Source organism: Callorhinus ursinus, unplaced genomic scaffold (assembly GCF_003265705.2).
Source record: "Callorhinus ursinus isolate GAN/ISIS: 27379988/994484 unplaced genomic scaffold, GSC_fseal_2.0 scaffold10, whole genome shotgun sequence".
Lineage (NCBI taxonomy): Eukaryota > Metazoa > Chordata > Mammalia > Carnivora > Otariidae > Callorhinus > Callorhinus ursinus.
Window position 1 is genome coordinate 8,828,947 of NW_027397072.1, and position 18,333 is coordinate 8,847,279.

At 36.2% G+C, this 18,333-nt stretch overlaps 1 protein-coding gene and 1 non-coding gene across 2 annotated transcripts in view; both read right to left on the reverse strand.

The window, feature by feature from the left end:
- Window positions 1-18,333, reverse strand: part of ROCK2 (Rho associated coiled-coil containing protein kinase 2) — a 145,558-nt gene that overhangs the window by 117,242 nt on the left and 9,983 nt on the right. The gene's annotated exons all lie outside the window — the stretch shown is intronic.
- Window positions 2,384-2,491, reverse strand: LOC112821366 (U6 spliceosomal RNA). Its single transcript, XR_003207420.1, has one exon. It is a non-coding gene; the product is annotated as a U6 spliceosomal RNA (small nuclear RNA).

Below are 18,333 nucleotides of genomic sequence, written 5' to 3' on the forward strand. Positions count from 1 at the left end.
AGCAGATGGATTAATATATATACAACCACCAGAGACAACAGGTATGTTTGCTGCTATCCTTATTGTCATCTTTGTTGTCATCATTACCATCTTCCAACATGCAAATCAAGTCCCTGGTCCTTCATAATGCTTTTCTACTATTTCCAAAGTCCTGTGACTTCTACCTTTTCTTAATTCATGGTATTCACAACCTACTGCTCTAAAAATAGCAAGTAAGGCACTCTTTTATATTACTGTATTTATTGCTCTTCAATTCATCATTTAACTTTCCACTTGACAGTAAACTTTATCTTCCCAAATAAACTATGACTCCTTACAAGTACCTGGACTATGTTTCAAACGTTATCTTATACATGGTAGAAAGTTTAAAAAAAATGATAGTTTTCTCATTATGGGATACCAAAAATTGTGGAGTTCTTTCCCCCTTTCCTGGGTTATACATTCCATTTCCTCCCTAGCTTAGTCCAATGATCAGCAAACAATATCTACACTAACACTAATGGTCTTTAAAGATATTGTACTTTTGGGGTACTTGGGTGGCTCAGATGGTTAAGCATCTGCCTTCAGCTCAGGTCATGCTCTCAGGGTCCTGGGATCGAACCCCACATTGGGCTCCCTGCTCAACAGACTGTCTGCTTCTCCCTCTCCTTCTGCACCAACCCCCACCCCAGCTCGTGCTCTCTCTTGCTCTCTCATAAATAAAATAATAAAAAAAAAAGATACTATCTTTTCTTGGGGTACCTGCATGTCCAACTCTTGATTTTGGCTCAGGTCATGATCTCAGGATGGTGAGATAGAGCCCCATCCTGGGTTCTGAGCTCCGTGAGGAGTCTGCTTGAGGATTCTCTCTCTCCCTAGGCACTTCCCCACTGTGCACGCCCACGTACATGCTCTTTCTTCAATAATATCTTCTTTAAAAATTTTTAAAAAACAAAGATACTGTAGGGACGCCTGGGTGGCTCAAGTCAGTTAAGTGTCTGCCTTTGGCTCAGGTCATGATCCCAGGGTGCTGGGATTGAGCCCCACATCAGGCTCCCTGCTCAGCAGGGAGTCTGCTTCTCCCTCCGCCCCTCCCCGTTTGTGCTCTCTCTCTCTCTCTGACAAATAAATAAAATCTTTAAAAAATATTTACAAATAAAGATACTGTAATTTCTTAATCATCACCAACCTCGCCCTAATTCTGCTATCCCAATGTAAATAAAAGATAGAAGCCTCCATCATCTCCTTTATTTTAAAAGACTTAATTACTAATTTCCTTTGTATCCACCCAGACATACGAGAGAAGAACTGAAGATACCACAATTTATTTTTTTAAGATTTTATTTATTTATTTTATTTATCTAAGGGTAGATCATATAGTTAATTATTCTCTCCACTTGGAAACATTTAAAAAAATTAAGAAAGATTAAAACCCCACAACTCTCTTTTGGAGAAGCTCAACCTGAACTTAAGAAGATTTTGGGGAGAATAAGTTGAAAAATCAGATTTAAAAGATATTCTAAAATCTGAAATCCTTTTAATGTTTAGAACATTTCATATTAATTACTTTTCTAAATTATCTATTCAGCTTGTCCAAAAATAACGGTTACCAATTTCTTATACAGAGCTTCCAGTTTTTGCTTTAGGAAATAAGCATAATAATGAGAAAAGAGAGCGCCTGGATGGCTCAGTCGGTCAAGCATCTGACTCTTGACCCAGCTCAGGTCTTGATCTCAAGGTTTTGAGTTCAAGCCCACGTTGAGCTCCATGCTGGGTGTGGAGCATAATTAAAAAAAAAAAAAATGAGAAAAGAACACTACCTCAGGACTCCAAAGGTATAGATCCTTTTATAGTTCTGCCATTTATTGGCTGCATTTCTTTGAGCAAATTATTTAACCTCTCCAAACCTCAGTGTCTTCATTCAGGAAACTAAGAAGAATATCCACCCCATATATTTTACAGATCGCTCTATCATATGAGAAAACACACAAAAATGCTCAGATACTAAATCTTTTCACTATAGAATAAAACCTTTACTGAAAGAATTTGTTAGATTTTACTGATAGATACAGGCTTCTCAGACTTTTTTTCTTTAATATGACTTTAACACAGACAGGTAACACTTTTCATCATGTATGCAAAAAATGGGCAACTAACTCTGTTCTACTTAGAAGTGGTCATAATATTTTTTAAATGTTTGAAACTAAGTATTTCTAAAGAATATTTTTAAAGAACATGTCATTTTGCTGTGACTAGAAAATGAAACAAAAATCTAACAAATTAATAAAGCACTTCAGAACAGTGCCTGGCACACAGTAAGAACTACTACATGTCTTTTTTTTTTTTAATTCCAGTACAGTTAACATACAGTGTTACATTAGTTTCAGGTGTACAATATAGTGATAAAAATACGGAGTGCTTCACAAATTTGCATGTCATCCCTGAGCAGGGGCCATGCTAAATCATCTCTATATTGTTCCAATTTTAGTACACGTGCTGCCGGAGCGAGCACGAGAAGTATGTCTTACTAACAATATTACTATTATTGCTATTGACAATTAACTTTAATGATATAAAAAAACACTGTATTCAATATGCTAAGCTTCAAGTACGCATTAAGCATTAAGCATTTAGAATTAAGCATTAAGAATTTAAAAGAATTTAAAATATCGGGGCGCCTGCGTGGCTCAGTCGTTAAGTGTCTGCCTTTGGCTCAGGTCATGATCCCAGGGTCCTGGGATCCAGCCCCGCACTGGGCTCCCTGCTCAGCAGGAAGCCTACTTCTCCCTCTCCCACTCCCCCTGCTTGTGTTCCCTCTTTCGCTGTGTCTCTGTCAAATAAATAAATAAAATCTATAAAAAATATACATATCTTTTACAGTTTAAAGTTTTACATACAGCATTTATATCACCATTTTCCATTAACCATATTTTATACACACTTCTCACAACAGAAATCTCACAGGAAGCATGAGTTCACAGTGGCAACCCCTCCTTGAAACACTCCTCTAAGGAAATCCTCTTTTGAGTTCTATAAACCATCCGTCCATCATAATTAAATACATAACCAGGTCAGTTTCTAAAAAACATCATTGTAAATACATATTTGTCTTCTCCATCCAAAATCTGAGCTCAAACCAAACTAAGTACAATGAGGCAAAAGTATTTCCATATACTGCATATTAGTAATATTTGGGGAGTTAGCATTTTCATTCCAGGCAGGGAAACATACAAGTAAAAAAAAAAAAAAAAGGCCTGGAAATGGGAAGAAATGGGTAGAATTTGGGAGGAAGAAGAGAAGTTACAAGAGATAGAGCTGGAAAAGTCAGAAGTCAGGTCATTAACAATCTTGTAAGAAATTATCATTTTGAAATTTTCCCTGAGTAAATGGGAAATTAGTCATTTGAGTACTTTAAGTTTGGGAATAATAGGATTAGATCTGCATCTTATAATAAGTAGTTTGGTTGGAGAGTAGAAAATGGATAGGAGGCTAGGAAAGAACAACGGGCAAGAGAATACTGCAAGAACCTAAGAAAAATGTGATAGTCACTCGAAGCAGGAAAGTAGCAGTCAGATGAGAGAGAAATTCATGTGTTGGAGGTAACACTGACAGAATATAGTGATACTGAATGTGAAGTCAAAGATGACAGATACCCAAACAGCCAGGTATCTGGCTCAATCCAAGCCAGATGGATAGCGGAATCATTAATCATAGGAAATGAAGGAGATCTGAAAGCAAAGGGGGAAAAATAATGTTGTTGTAAATATGCTGATCTTGAAGTATCTGTGGTATACCTGAGTGGAGATGCCTAGTACGTAGCTAGCTGATGTATGAGCCTAAGGCTCAGAGGCAAGCTTTCAGGTGGAAAAATGGAAATCATCAACATACAGATGATAAAGAAAGTCCTAGAAATAGACACAAGCTTAAGAAGGCAAAGAATGAATAAAAATAATAAGAATCCCATTTAGCAGAGAAAGAGAAAACAAAGGAGCCTGAGAGAAACAGCTAGAGATGCTCTGAGTACTGTCATAGAAGCCAAGAGAGCAATTTGAGAAGTGTCAAGTACTTCTGAACATTCGATAAAATGACAGTTTTAGCAGCAAGGAAATCAGCATGATTTTGAAGTAAGCATGTCAGTGATGGGACAGGATGGGAGGGAGATTATAGTGTACTGAGGAGTGAACAGAAAGTGAGACAGCAGAGTTTGTGTTGCTGGTGAGGGGAGGGGCAAAAGGTAGAAAGAACTGAGATTTCTTTCTAGGGGTCATTTGGTTATTTGTTTTAGGTGATACATTTGAACAAGTTTAGCCAAATGAGAAAGAATGCAAATTAAGAGAAAGATGAAAGACAAACAGAATTAACCAACAGAAGGAGAAAATGAGATCCAAAGCACAGCTGGAGAATCAGCCTGAGACAGAATGATGGACACCTCATCCACTGAAACAGAAGGAAAAGAACAAATGGTACAGAAGAGATAAAATGGTGAGTCAAGTAACAGGAAATTTAAGGGATCTCCTTTTGATGGCTTCTATTTTCTCATGAAGTAAGAAGACCATCTGTGGAGCATACTTTGCTCAAAGAAAGAAAAGAATGTTTAAAACAGACCCTATGGAAAATGACAGATTTGCTCTGCCACCCTGAAAGCTCTTACAAGAAACAGACCAGGAATTCACAGTACCACTAATCTGGGTAGTAATTTTTTTCTCCATCAGTGCTCAATGAAGACCTTTTGTATAGGCCAGTGAGACAAACTGATCCAAAATTTAGGTGCAAATGCATAGGATAGATATTCAATAGGGCAAGGAAACAGAATTCTGGCAAGAGGTCTGAATGGATAATGGATTCTTGCCTGCTTATACAAGAAGCATTTGGTGAAGAGAGGTGTCAAGGAACTGCAGATCTCAAAAGCATCAACGAATAGGTTTAATAAAAGGATAAGAGCTCAAGAACAGGATGTTTGAATAAATGATCTCAAAGGTAAAGCTGATTTCAGGTAATGGTAAGGTCCAAAGTAGTTTCATGGGAGTAAGTAATTGAGTTAAGTGAAGATCTCCACTAGAGATGAGGAAACTGTGAAGCCAGGGTCCTGGGTACTCTGTTCATATAAACACTGAATTCACCTAGAACTATGGCACAACCTTGCACGGAAAGGAAGTCTATGAGTCAGAAGTCTATGTCTTCAATGAGCAAGCAGAGATGTATACCCCAACTACGTGAGACTCAGCAATGGGAATTTTAACAGGAAGGTTTTATAAGCACTGTAGTGCAAAGTAAGAAGGAAACCACTTCCTATATTTTCCTACAACTGGGATCTGTAGAGAATAAAGGAAGGTACAAGTTCCACTAGATAGGGCTTTCCCTTAGGAGGAAGACAGGTGGTGTTACTTGAAGATAAAAGCAACATTCAGTAAAGAATTTGAAGATGCAAGTGATTACGTTTAACCTTAGAACAAGGGTAAAAAATGTCTGAAAAGGAGGGGAAGAATAGGTGAGGGAACAAGAATGAAAAGAGCTGTGTATAATGACTTGTATCTTGGGCAGGAAAAGGCAATCATGTGATTAAATCTGGCGGACTCACTTCATGGGAAGATGGTTAAGAGGACAGGGTTCAAGAGTTCTCTAAAAGAAAAGACACCGCATCTCTCGGGAGTTAGCCAGTGCCTGCAATTAGAAAAGTCTACGTCTAATGTGTCATAAGAGTCGTAACTCTTTGGAAGGAGCCAAATGAAGTTTGGATAATTTATATTGGTTTAAGGCTACATGTTAAGACTATTACGCAAAAGCCCCATGGGTTAGGCTTGGTCTGTAAGAACTGAGAAAAGCTCGCCATCTATCTTAGCTAGTAGAAATCAATATTCATCCTTGACCATAACTGTTTGGAGCTGTGCTGTTTCACAATACCTAGTAGCGTATGATAAAGAATAAAAATATCTCATTAGCCAAGTAAGACATTCTTCCCTCAGACTTAATTCTTCATTTGTAAAATAAAGGGGTCTACTAGAACCATTACCATTAAGAGCCAACCCTCCCCCTCCTCCAAAAAAGAAGGCAGCAAACCTTACACAGCTGGGAATCAGACTAACCATTTGATAAAACTTCCTGAACAAACACTAAATGCAAAAGGCTCTGTGCTAGTCACTGGGCAGAGACATAAAAACGAATACTACATAACTATATGAGGTGATGAGTGTTAACTAAACTTATTGTGGTAATTATTTTGCAATCTACTTAAGTCCAGCCATTATGTTGTATACCTTATACAGTGCTGTACATCAATTATATCTCTAAAAGAAAAAAAAGAAAGTATCTTTAAAGCATGTATGCCCTATTACGCTAAAAACTAGGTTTTAGTTCCCAAATTTCCAATAAACCATGATATAAAAGTTAGAAAAATAATGACTACTACATGGTCACAACCACAGGGGAGCTCCTGGTCTGGTATATAATAAGTAAATAATCATAATACATAATGACTCTAATCACTTACAACAGAGAGTACTATGAAAGCAGAGAAAAGAGTCATTGCCTGGAGGTAGGGAATAGGATAAAGTAGGAATTACGGAGAAAATAAATTTGAGGTGGATCTTTAAAAAGAATTAAAACTATGACTAACAACAAGTGCTCAATCTCATTAGTAATCAAATACTGAAATGCATATAAAAAACAAAAGGAGATACCGGCTTTTTTTCACCTATGAGAATGGTAAATAATGTAAAAGGCTGATGATATTTACCTAGCAAAAATAGGGGAATATGTGTATTCTCATCACTACTGGGGTTATTTTGGAATTTTAAATGTGCAATGCTTTAACCATCCCATTTCTAGAAATCTACAGAAATATTCACACATATGCACAAAATTAGTAATGTTCACTGCAGCAATGTTTATAACAGAAGAAAACAACCTAAATGTCTAGCAATACTGAAATAGTAAAATAATTATGGTCAATCCAGATAATGGAATACTCCCTAAAAGAACCAGATGAATTATAAATTCTGACTGGATGGGGCGCCTGGGTGACTCAGTTGGTTAAGCGACTGCCTTCGGCTCAGGCCATGATCCTGGAGTCCCGGGATGGAGTCCCGCATTGGGCTCCCTGCTGCTCAGCAGGGAGTCTGCTTCTCCCTCGGACCCTCCCCCTCTCATGCTCTCTATCTAATTCTCTTTCTCAAATAAATAAAATCTTAAAAAAAAAAAAATTCTGACTGGATGGCCTCCAAATAAATTAAAAAAGCAAATACAAAACAATAGATATGATATAGATGCATTCTGGTTATCAAAAAAAAAAAAACCCTGTAAGTATTCGTGCTTTGTGCAAGGAAAAAAGGAAAATGATACACCATTGTTGTATGTATACACTATTAATGCACACAAGGAAAGTGATACACTGATGTGTTGTAAAGTGGTTGTTTCAGAAGACTGAGATCAAGGAGAAAGGGTTAAGAGAGAACTTTTATTTTATATTCACTTATGTAATTTTTAACTTTTTAAATAGGCATGTATTACTTTTGTAATTTTCAAAATTAAGTTTGTTTTGTTTGTTTTTTTAAGTTGACAAAGCAGAGAATAAGAGGGAGCGTTCCCGTTAGAGACAGAGACAGAGAGTATAAATAAAAGAATATGGTATAGGGCGCCTGGGTGGCTCAGTTGGTTAAGCGACTGCCTTCGGCTCAGGTCATGATCCTGGAGTCCCGGGATGGAGTCCCGCATCGGGCTCCCTGCTGCTCAGCAGGGAGTCTGCTTCTCCCTCTGACCCGCCCCCCTCTCATGTGCTCTCTCTCTCATTCTCGCTCTCTCAAATAAATAAAATCTTAAAAAAAAAAAAGAATATGGTATATTTATTCAGTTATTGGTGAAAGGATGATTGCCTCTATCCCTGGTCCTGCTCACTCTCTTCCTTTTCACTTCTCTGAAGTCTATTTCCCTAAAGCCCATCATCTTTGAGTCATATATCCCGTCAAGACTTTTTCCTGCTAGTGGTCCTGGCTAGTGAAGCATGTGACTCTTGATCTCAGGGTTGTGAGAGCCCCACACTGGGTATAGAGATTACTTACAAAAAAATTAAAAGAAGACTTTTCCCTGCTATTGTCCCCTGATTACAGGGCCCTTCAAAAACCCCTTCCCTTTACTTCCTTTTTTTTTTTGAGAGAGAGGGATAGGCACCTGAGCACAAGAGACCAACCACAGGATAGAAAACAGTGTATGCTGAAGTCTCTCTATCCTAAGAAAAACCACTGAGATATTTAAAAAAAAAAATAGAAGTAGATAAAATTCATTTCCTAATTCATAAATGCCACAACAGGGAAAATATAATGTATCACCATAACAGTGGCTATTCCCATACAAACTTCTCCCCATATTCATTTTAATTATGCCTGAATACTAATTCAGTTTTTCCTGGTCTACAGAAATACAAAATCTTATTCCATGAGGTTGTTAAAGAGTTGACAACAGACTTACACTAGCCTACTCTGTTAGCCAGATCCTAAACCTCTAAATCAGGAAATTTGGAAATTACATGATCCAAGGAAATTAGTTACTGGTTACAGTAGTCATCAAATATAGAATGATCACAACATATACTATTACTTTCAAATATTTTTCTACATGATTAAATTATAATTACCCTGGTATGCCTAAAGACCAGAGGTAATACAGCATAATACCTGCAGTTTACATCTCCCAAACCATTCTTTGAAGTTGTTCCTCAGTTCACTTTTGTTACTAACAGTAGGCCAAGAGTTGCTAAATTGAAGCCACAGGTAAAAACTGCTGGTAAAACCCAAATGCTCTTTTAAACTTTATATAAAGCATGATTAACATTTTTGCAAGTGAATAACACAAAGGCTTAAAAATTTTGTCATGAGTTTTCCTAATAGTTGTATGTCAGGATTTCTGAAATTTAACATCACATAAGAACATCAGACTCTGTTTTCATAGTTCAATACCATACCAACTCTAAAAAAATATGCCTTAAAAAAATAAATAAATAAAATAATATACCTTAGCTGAGAAAAATTGACGCCTGGAATATTTAAGCAAGCCCAAAAAATAAAAACAAATATTTACCGAATGAAACTAATTATCCTCAGTGAATTAAAACATAAATATGCCAACTAATTTTTTATTCAGTGATTTAGTAATTTAGACAACCTAATATGTCCCAAATAATGTGCTACCATTTTTGGGAAAAACAGGCTAACACCAGGAGACTGATTCTGTATGCAGATACCTTTTTGAATACACTTACAGACATATATAACTTAGGATATTTTACAGATAGTTCTTCAACTGTCTGTAAACAAGTTTAAGTTCTGTACAGTTTACAGAACACTAATACATAGGGTTAGCTTCCCAATGGATTTAATCTTCGCAGCTCCTTGAGGTAGACAGATACAGTCTTACAAATCATAGTCAAGAAGATAATTAATAAAACATCCTAACTAATACCAGTCATAGCTCTTCTGACTCCAAATCCAGTGTTCTTGCCATTATACTACTCTGCTTCTCTTTTAAAAATACACTTGAAAATTATCAAGTCATGGGATGCCTGGTGGCTCAGTTGGTCAAGCATGCAATTCTTGGTTTCAGCTCAGGTCGTGATCTCCATCCAGGTCATGAGAGTGATCTCCAGCTTACCAGATTGAGCCCCATGGTATGGCTCTGCACTCACCAGGGAGCCTGCCTGGGAATCTCTCTCCCTCTCCGTCTGCCCCTCCCCCAACTCGTGTGTGTGTGTGTGTGTGTGTGTGTGTGTGTGTGTGCGCGCGCGCGCGCGCGCTCTCAAATAAATGGATAAATCTTCCAAAAAAATTATCAAGTCATTTCCCTTCATTTTTTTCCACCTTTACTACCTTAAACAAAAACTAAAAAATTCTTACGGAAATTCATTTGTTTTTTTCACATATTAATAGAGATTAAACAAGATCCATTTTATGAACTTATTTTAATGGAATTTTACTTACAGAGAATGATTTGGAATAAGTATGCTATTTTCCAGATTCTTACACTTCCATTTCACAGATTTGTTGTAACTTGAACTAAACTGAACAATTCTGTTCACAAGAGGATAAAAAGCAGCACAATAAAATATTATGCCAGAGACTTACATTCTCCATACTATCTTAAAAGATAAACTTCCCTATCCTAAAACTTATAAAAATCCCCTCTTACCAACTCTCCCCCAAAAACTGAGTAATTAACTTCTTTAAAAATGTATTCAGTGTTTTACTTTATGACTTCCCTCTGAAGGAAATTTCATAAGCCAATTTTTACTAGAGTTTCCTTTCATTAGTTCTAAATTTAGTTTTATTTGTATCATCCGTTGTTCTCCTATTCTGGGAATGTCTTAAATATGGAAAACAAATCTGTCTTCTGTAATGCCTCCAAAATTTTAATTTTATAGCTTCCCCCTTTTTACAAAAATATATGCTTTTACAGTTTTGTTTTGTGTTTTTTGTTTTTGTTTCAGAAAATTGTCTCTCAGAACTACCAGCAAAATCCTTTAGGTTGGCTTTTGCACTTTCTTACACTGTAACATCTTGCTTTTATGACTAAATTCTTCTTTAGCCAGAATATAACAACATTAGCGCCTGGGTGGCTCAGTCGTTGGGCATCTGCCTTCGGCTCAGGTCATGATCCCGGGGTCCTGGGATCAAGCCCGGCGTCAGGCTCCCAGCTCAGCGGGAGGCCTGCTTCTCCCTCTCCCACTCTCCGTGCTTGTGTTCCTGCTCTCGCTGTCTCTCTCTCGTCAAGTAAATAAAATCTTTAAGAAAAAAACAAAACAAAACAAAACATATTCATACTCTAATTTTAAATGTTGCAATCATGAATTAAATATTCCAAAGTTACAGTCAGAAATAATGCCTCAGAGCTGCTTTAGCATGGACATACAAATCATGAAGTCTCAAATTAAAGTGCATTTTGGTAAATATTTAGAAATGTTGGAACATCCTGTGCAATGCTGAGGTATTACGGAATAGGGATCCTAATAACCAGAATGTAAAATGTTTCTAACTTGAAAAAACACTTCCAGTGAAATGTTAATCTATCAGATGTAACAAATTTCTAAAGATAACCGCAGAAGTATAGCAGTCAGTGAAAGAAGGACCACCCAGTTTTGGATTTGTTTCACATTTTAGTTATCTATTCAGCAATAACTTGGGAAGAATGGGTATATTTTAAATGATAAACTGTGACAAATCTTTAGGGTTTTAAAGATACTATGTGTCACTCTAAAGTCTCACAAATATTAATTAATATTGCCTTGGCTTGGGGCGCCTGGGTGGCTCAGTCGTTTAAGCGTCTGCCTTCCACTCAGATCATGATCCCACCGTCCTGGGATAGGGCCCCGCATCGGGATCCCTGCTCCGCGGGAAGCCTGCTTCTCCCTCTCCCACTCCCCCTGCTTGTGTTCCCTCTCTTGCTGTGTCTCTCTCTGTCAAATAAATAAATAAAATCTTTAAAATATATATATATATATATATATATATATATTGCCTTGGCTACAAGTGTTTCCAATTTTATTAACCACAAGACAAAATCTACAAAAAGTGAGTTGCTAAAGATTTCAAATACTAAAAAAAAACCAAAAAAGATAAAACTCACAACTGCTATTCCCCAATAGCTGTAACTATTATCACAAGAATCAATAAATGAAGGGCGCCTGGGTGGCTCAGTTGGTTAGGCGACTGTCTTCGGCTCAGGTCATGATCCTGGAGTCCCGGGATCGAGTCCCACATCGGGCTCCCTGCTCAGTAGGGAGTCTGCTTCTCCCTCTGACCCTCTTCCCTCTCGAGCTTTCTATCTCTCATTCTCTCTCTCTCTCAAATAAATAAAATCTTTAAAAATAAAAAAATTTAAAAAATCAATAAATGAAGACTTTCTCAAATTTCTAAAATACCTACATACCCCTTAACCACCAAAATTAAAATGGCCACACAAGAGTAAGTCTAATATAAAAATACTTGAGAAAATGAAAAATAAGGACAACTTATCCACTATGTATATATTGTCTGGTTTTCTCTAATTTCCAATGAAGTGCAGAGACATAACTGCAAGGAATGTGCATTTAAAAAAAACTAAACAGTACCATATTAATAAGATGACTGTTATATAACCAATAACTTGAAGGCTGCTCTGAAAATAAAATTTCAAAATACTTTAATATAAAGATTTTGAATATTTTATAATTTTATTTTTTGCTTGCTTTTAAAGACACCACAAAATAATTTTTGAGTGATTTTATTATTTTTTAAACATAGGCACTTTCACAGATATACATACACTGGGCTGTGTTAGCTGCTATGCTCTGAAGGACCACACATTTCTAGTGAAATTTTTCTTTCTGAATTAAATTGTCAGTGATTAAACAGGCTGTCACTATTTCCCTGTCACCACTTATTAAATGTGAAACATCAAAATTATGTATCTTCCAGGCCAGTTTCATTTCTTATGAAAGGGTAAGATGTAATAACATTTCTATATCATAATTTTATACTGTGTATATTTTATCACGATAAAAATTGTTTTTCACTTCAGAAATTTGGTCTATCTTGTCTGATTCTTCCTTCAGAAAAGCTCAGCAAAGCAAATTAAATTTCCTTCTAAAATAAGAAAAAGAAAAACCTTGGTCTAATTCCTATGGAGCTCTAAAAAAAGAAAATGTGATGACCCTTGATATTTCAGAAAATCTGGCACTTCTCCAAAATCGCCAGCCTTTTCCACATATACAATTTTGTGTGCCAAGGAGATCTCGACTATTTGGTTTCAGTTTTGTCAGTCAGTACAAGAAGCAACACCTACAAATTTCTCAAACTTTGATCTGCATGTTAACTTGCATCAGAATCACCTGAGATGCTTGATTAAATGCAAATTACTGCCCCCACTACAGACATCTAAATCAGAGGATCTGACATCATTTCTACCAAGTACCCTGGGTATGATTCTGGCTTCCAACAGATAATTCTGACTTTCTGGCTTCATCCAAGCCTTGGTGAGCCACAAAAAATAAAGAAAGAAAAAAAAATAAGTACTCTCCTTTCCTCAGATACATTTTCGACCCAGTGTCCTCTCTGCCAACCTTTAAATTACAATATTGCACCTCTCAGCTCAGTGGTTCCCACACTTTCCCGCACTTGAGAACCACCTGTGGAACTTTTAAAACTCCTGATCTCCAGGCCACATCACATACCTATTACCTTAAATGTCTGGGGGAAGGAAGCCAGGCATCAGTATTTCTAAAGACCTCTAAGATTTTTAAACCACTGTCTTAGCTATTGGATTTAGCAGATACAGATTAGAACATCTGTACTTAAAATGACCTATAAGGGGAGCCTGGGTAGCTCAATCAGTTAAGCCTTGAATCTTTTTTTTTTTTTTAAGATTTTATTTATTTGACAAAGAGAGACACAGCAAGAGAGGAACACAAGCAGGGACAGTGGGAGAGGGAGAAGCAGGGTTCCCACGGAGCAGGGAGCCCGATGCGGGGCTCGATCCCAGGACCCTGGGATCACGACCTGAGCCAAAGGCAGACACTTAACGACTGAGCCACCCAGGTGCCCCAAGCCTCGAATCTTGATTTCGTCTCAGGTCATGATCTCAGAGTGGTGGGATCAAGCCCAGAGTCAGGATCCCTGCTCAGCACAGAATCTGCCTGTGTTTCTCTCCCTCTGCCCCAATACATCCCTGCTCCCGCTGACTCACTCCCACTCTCTCTCAAATAAATAAATCTTATGAATAAATAAGTAAGTAAGTAAATAAATAAATAAATACAATGGCCTCTAAGGGCCAGGACATAAACTATATCGGTATTAAGTTTTCAAATTTCCAGATATATCTTTCTCTATACATTTACTTTTTATTTTAATCCAGTAGGAAAATTTCTGTCAATTCATTTATTAAAGCTTCCTTAAGATGGCCTTTTTTGAAAGAATATAAGACAAAAAAACTGCTTCACATTGAACACAACTAAGATTGTGCCTTGCATCTAAAGTTCGAAGAAAAGTTCATCATTTCATTTGCACATTAATTTCAGTGATTAAATTTTGAGAAATATAATCATTGAGAAGCCAATACAAAAGTTCAAAGTTCATGTTTTAGATATTTTTTAAAAGCAAATCCAAATATTCTGTTAATTCCAGGGAAATTTTGCTGAATTTAGAATAGCTACAATCTGGTTAAATTTTACAATATGGTTTAAATTTTGCATTAACTCTCCAATTCTGACTTGATATCTAACTTCTCTGAAAGAAAATATTAATTTTGACATATTTTCCTCTAATCTTTACTAATTACAAAAGATGCTGATTATATGACCTGTTAGTGGCCCTTGGAGAAATCTAGTGATTCATACAGAAAAAAAAAAGTTTAATTTTGTTTCTTTCAACACAGGCACACTGGTCAAACACAACACATCATTTTTAACCATTCAGCTTCGACTTGAACTTTATCCACTATGTAATACAATAAAATATGGCCATATGTATTTAAATAAAAGCCTCAAGTACCACAAACTATAACTCTGTAAGTTAACCCAAAAAGGTGAAACATTTTTCAAAATCATACCAACATTTACACATTTAGTACTTGAAATATTTTTGCAAGGGTTTCAATATACAAAAACTCATTTCACTAGATCTTGCAGGACTCAAACTTCATGGCAGTTGGGCTATTGCACTTTCATTTTTTTTTTTTTCGAGGAGGAGGGGGGAGAGGGAGAGAGAGAATATTAAGCAGGCTCCACACCCAGCATGGAACCCCACACGGAACTCAATCTCACAACCCTGAGATCATGACCTGAGCCAAAATCAAGAGTCAGATGCTTAACCAACTGAGCCACCCAGGCACCCCTAGTGCACTTTCCTTTTAGAAGAATAAATATCACTACAACCAAAATTTCTAAAATTCATCCTTAATAAATTAATTAAAGCATCTTAAGTATTGAAAGAATTATTTCCTAAATGTTCCTTTCTGTTCAAAAAAGTCCCATTTGTGGTTATCTTTAATAAAAACTCAAAAAATACAATATAAACTAAAGCTAAACAGAAAACTTCAATTTCAACAAGCATATTTTTAGTATGACTTTTTTTTAAAGATTTATTTATTATTTATTTTGAGAGAGTGAGAATGAGAGAGAGAGAGAGAGAGAGAGTACACGAGACGGGGGAGGGTCAGAGGGAGAAGCAGACTCCCTGCTGAGCAGGGAGCCCGATGCGGGACTCGATCCCAGGACTCCAGGATCATGACCTGAGCCGAAGGCAGTCGCTTAACCAACTGAGCCACCCAGGCGCCCTTTTAGTATGACTTCTAAAGGAATCATACTGAAACACAAGGTAAAACAATAGGGATATTACCATATTGATACAGAATGGACAAATTGGGCAGCTACTTTTTTATCTGAAAAGAACAGGGTCCTGGTTAAGTTCTAAAACTCTGCTCATAATTTAATCCCACAAATCAATATCCATGCCACCTATAAACAAGAAGTAACATCTGTATCTGTACATTAAATTCAGATGAGTACTCAAAGTATAAGCCAAAAGCCAAGGGTAGCACACTTTTTTTTTTACAGAAAACAAGTGATTTTTTATTAGAAAAAAATGCCCTATTTTAATACAAGTTCACTATTTATGAGAATGAACACTAAAAGAACTGCAACAAATCGGTCTTAGAAGAAACAATACAATGACAGAAAACTCGATACCTTGCATCTTCAAGGAGCCTGCAAAGCAGGCCCAGTGAAAACACACACACAACTCCCGTCAGCCCCCCACACAAGTATGTACAGGTTATATAGGCATTTAGAAAACACACTGGACGATAAGGATGAGCACATCCACATATGTGTACGTGTGCAAGTGTAGCACACTTTTAAAACACCAGTAGCTACCCACTCACAGGAACCAAGTTACAATATTAATAGTAAGAACTGTTTTTTTAGTTTTTATGTAGAACAGAAAAGTTTTATAAAGATAAATGTTTGGTCAAGATGAGAGAAATCAGTTTATAAGTTTACTCAAGATATTCAAAATAATAATAATAAAGATCAGCACAAAACAGAATGGAGAAAGAATCAAAGACCATAATTTATGTCAGAAGTACTTCAACTTGATCTGTACCTTAGAAGTAACTCAACTAGTAGAGACTTCACTGCCATTACTAGGGCCTACACAGCTCAGCAAGGCGCATTCATTACTTGGAAGCAAAAGGTACCACAACAAGGTTTAAAAAAATAATAATGCTTAGTATTAATTAGGCCTTTCAGGTGGAGACACTAGTCAGTAGGATAATTTCACCTATAAAGGGCTCTAATCTATATGTATTTGAATTCTATTTTTAAACATTGGAATTGGCTTGTAGTATACAAAATGAAACTCCTTTTACTAGACCACACTCATGGTACCTTAGTAAAAATTTGAAAAACAAAATTAAGCACATGAAGCAGTGCTCAGCATCATTTATCATTAGTAAAAGGTACTATCATGGTTATCATCACAAACACAATGTCAAGTGTTCTTTGAACGTGGAAAAAATGGAACCCTCATACATTGCTGGTGGGAATGGAAAATGATACAGACATTTTGGAAAACAGTTTCTTAAAAGTTAAGCATAAGAGGAAAAAAAAAAGTTAAGCAGAAGCATACCATATGACTCAGCAATCCACCTCCTTAAAATCTAGCTAAAAGAAATAAAAACACATGTCCATACACACGATGAATTCACAAACATAATATATCTGTACAATGGAGTATTAGTCAGCAATAAAAAAGAACAAAATACTGATATATGCTACAACACAGGTGAACCTCAAAAAATTATGGTAAGTGGAAGAAGGCAGAACAAATAACTGAATACTGTATGATTCCACATGTATGAAATTTCCAAAGAAGAAAAACTTACAGACACAGAAAACATAACAGTGGTTGGCTTCCCTGCGAGTAAGGACTGACTGCAAACATGCTCAACGAAATTTTGGGGGGTTAATGAAAATGGATTGTGATAATGTTGGTTGTACAACTCTGTAAATTTACTGAAAATCAGTACATTGTATACTTACAAATGGGTGAATCCTATGGTATGGAAATTATAGAATAAAATAAAAAGAATAAAGAGAACTAATAAATCTAGTAAACAATGATACCTATGTTCAACACCTGCTGACCACTCTCAACTGCCAGACTTTTATTTCGGAGCTTATTCTAAGAGCAAATAAGAGACCAACACTGTCTTCTCAACTGCACTACATCTGCAGCCTGTATTTATCATTCAACCAACAATTATCAAGGACTTACTACAAGCAAGATACTGTGTATTGCTCTCCTTTGCTAACTGACAGCCACCATTACATACAGAAGAAAAACCATACTCTAAATTCTCTTCTTTCTATAGCTATTTTAAATAAAATGCAAAGGGAACAAGAAAAATCAAGTATTTGGGTTTATTAGAGAAAGAACAGATTATTACAAACAAACATTTTAAAGCTAAATGAAAATGCTCATAATCAGAATACTTGGTAATATCTGAAAATTTTTCAAAAACAGTCATTCACAGTGATTTATAATAACATTTTGATCCCTGACCAAAATTTCTCATGCCCTTTGGCTTTCTTTTAATTTTGTTAAGCAATACTGCCTTACTATTAATAACAGCCAATATACTGTTTTATTAAAGAATTTCACCCTGTGAACACACCCACCAGCATTTCATCTGCCCTTATTCATGAAGCACTGTTTCAACGCAGGCATCACCTAGGTATATAAGAAGGAACTGGATTATATTTAACCAGAAGAATAATTAGGGGGTAAGGGGAACAGATGAAACTCAATAAATGATAAAGGCTGTGCAGCCCACACAAAGTGTCTTTATTTCACCTGAAACACTGAATAAAATAAGCTTAAATCCTTTCCAAAACAAATTGTTTCATCACAATCCAGAAAATGTCCAAATCATTACTCACTTTTCCTACTTGACCTCCAATTAATTCTATCACTCAAGCCTATCCTCTTTGCATATACAGATGTTTACTTATCTTCCTTTCTATAAACAAAGAAGTGATAGGAACATATACCAAAATGTTTATTTGGGGAATACTCTTTAAGCAGGGATATATTTCTACAGGTTATTACTCCTGTTACTTAAGAAAGAATTACTTGTTAGTTCATTCAACAAATATTTACAGGACACAACAGAAGACAAAAAAAGACACATGTCCTAAAAGAGCTTATATTCTGTTCATTAAATAAACTCAAAAACCAAGAAGTACATAAGAAGACAACACTTAGTGTATTAAGCATTCCTCATCATAATCATACAAGTAATTAAGATAATGCCAACCCTATTCTGCTCTGTTTCCAT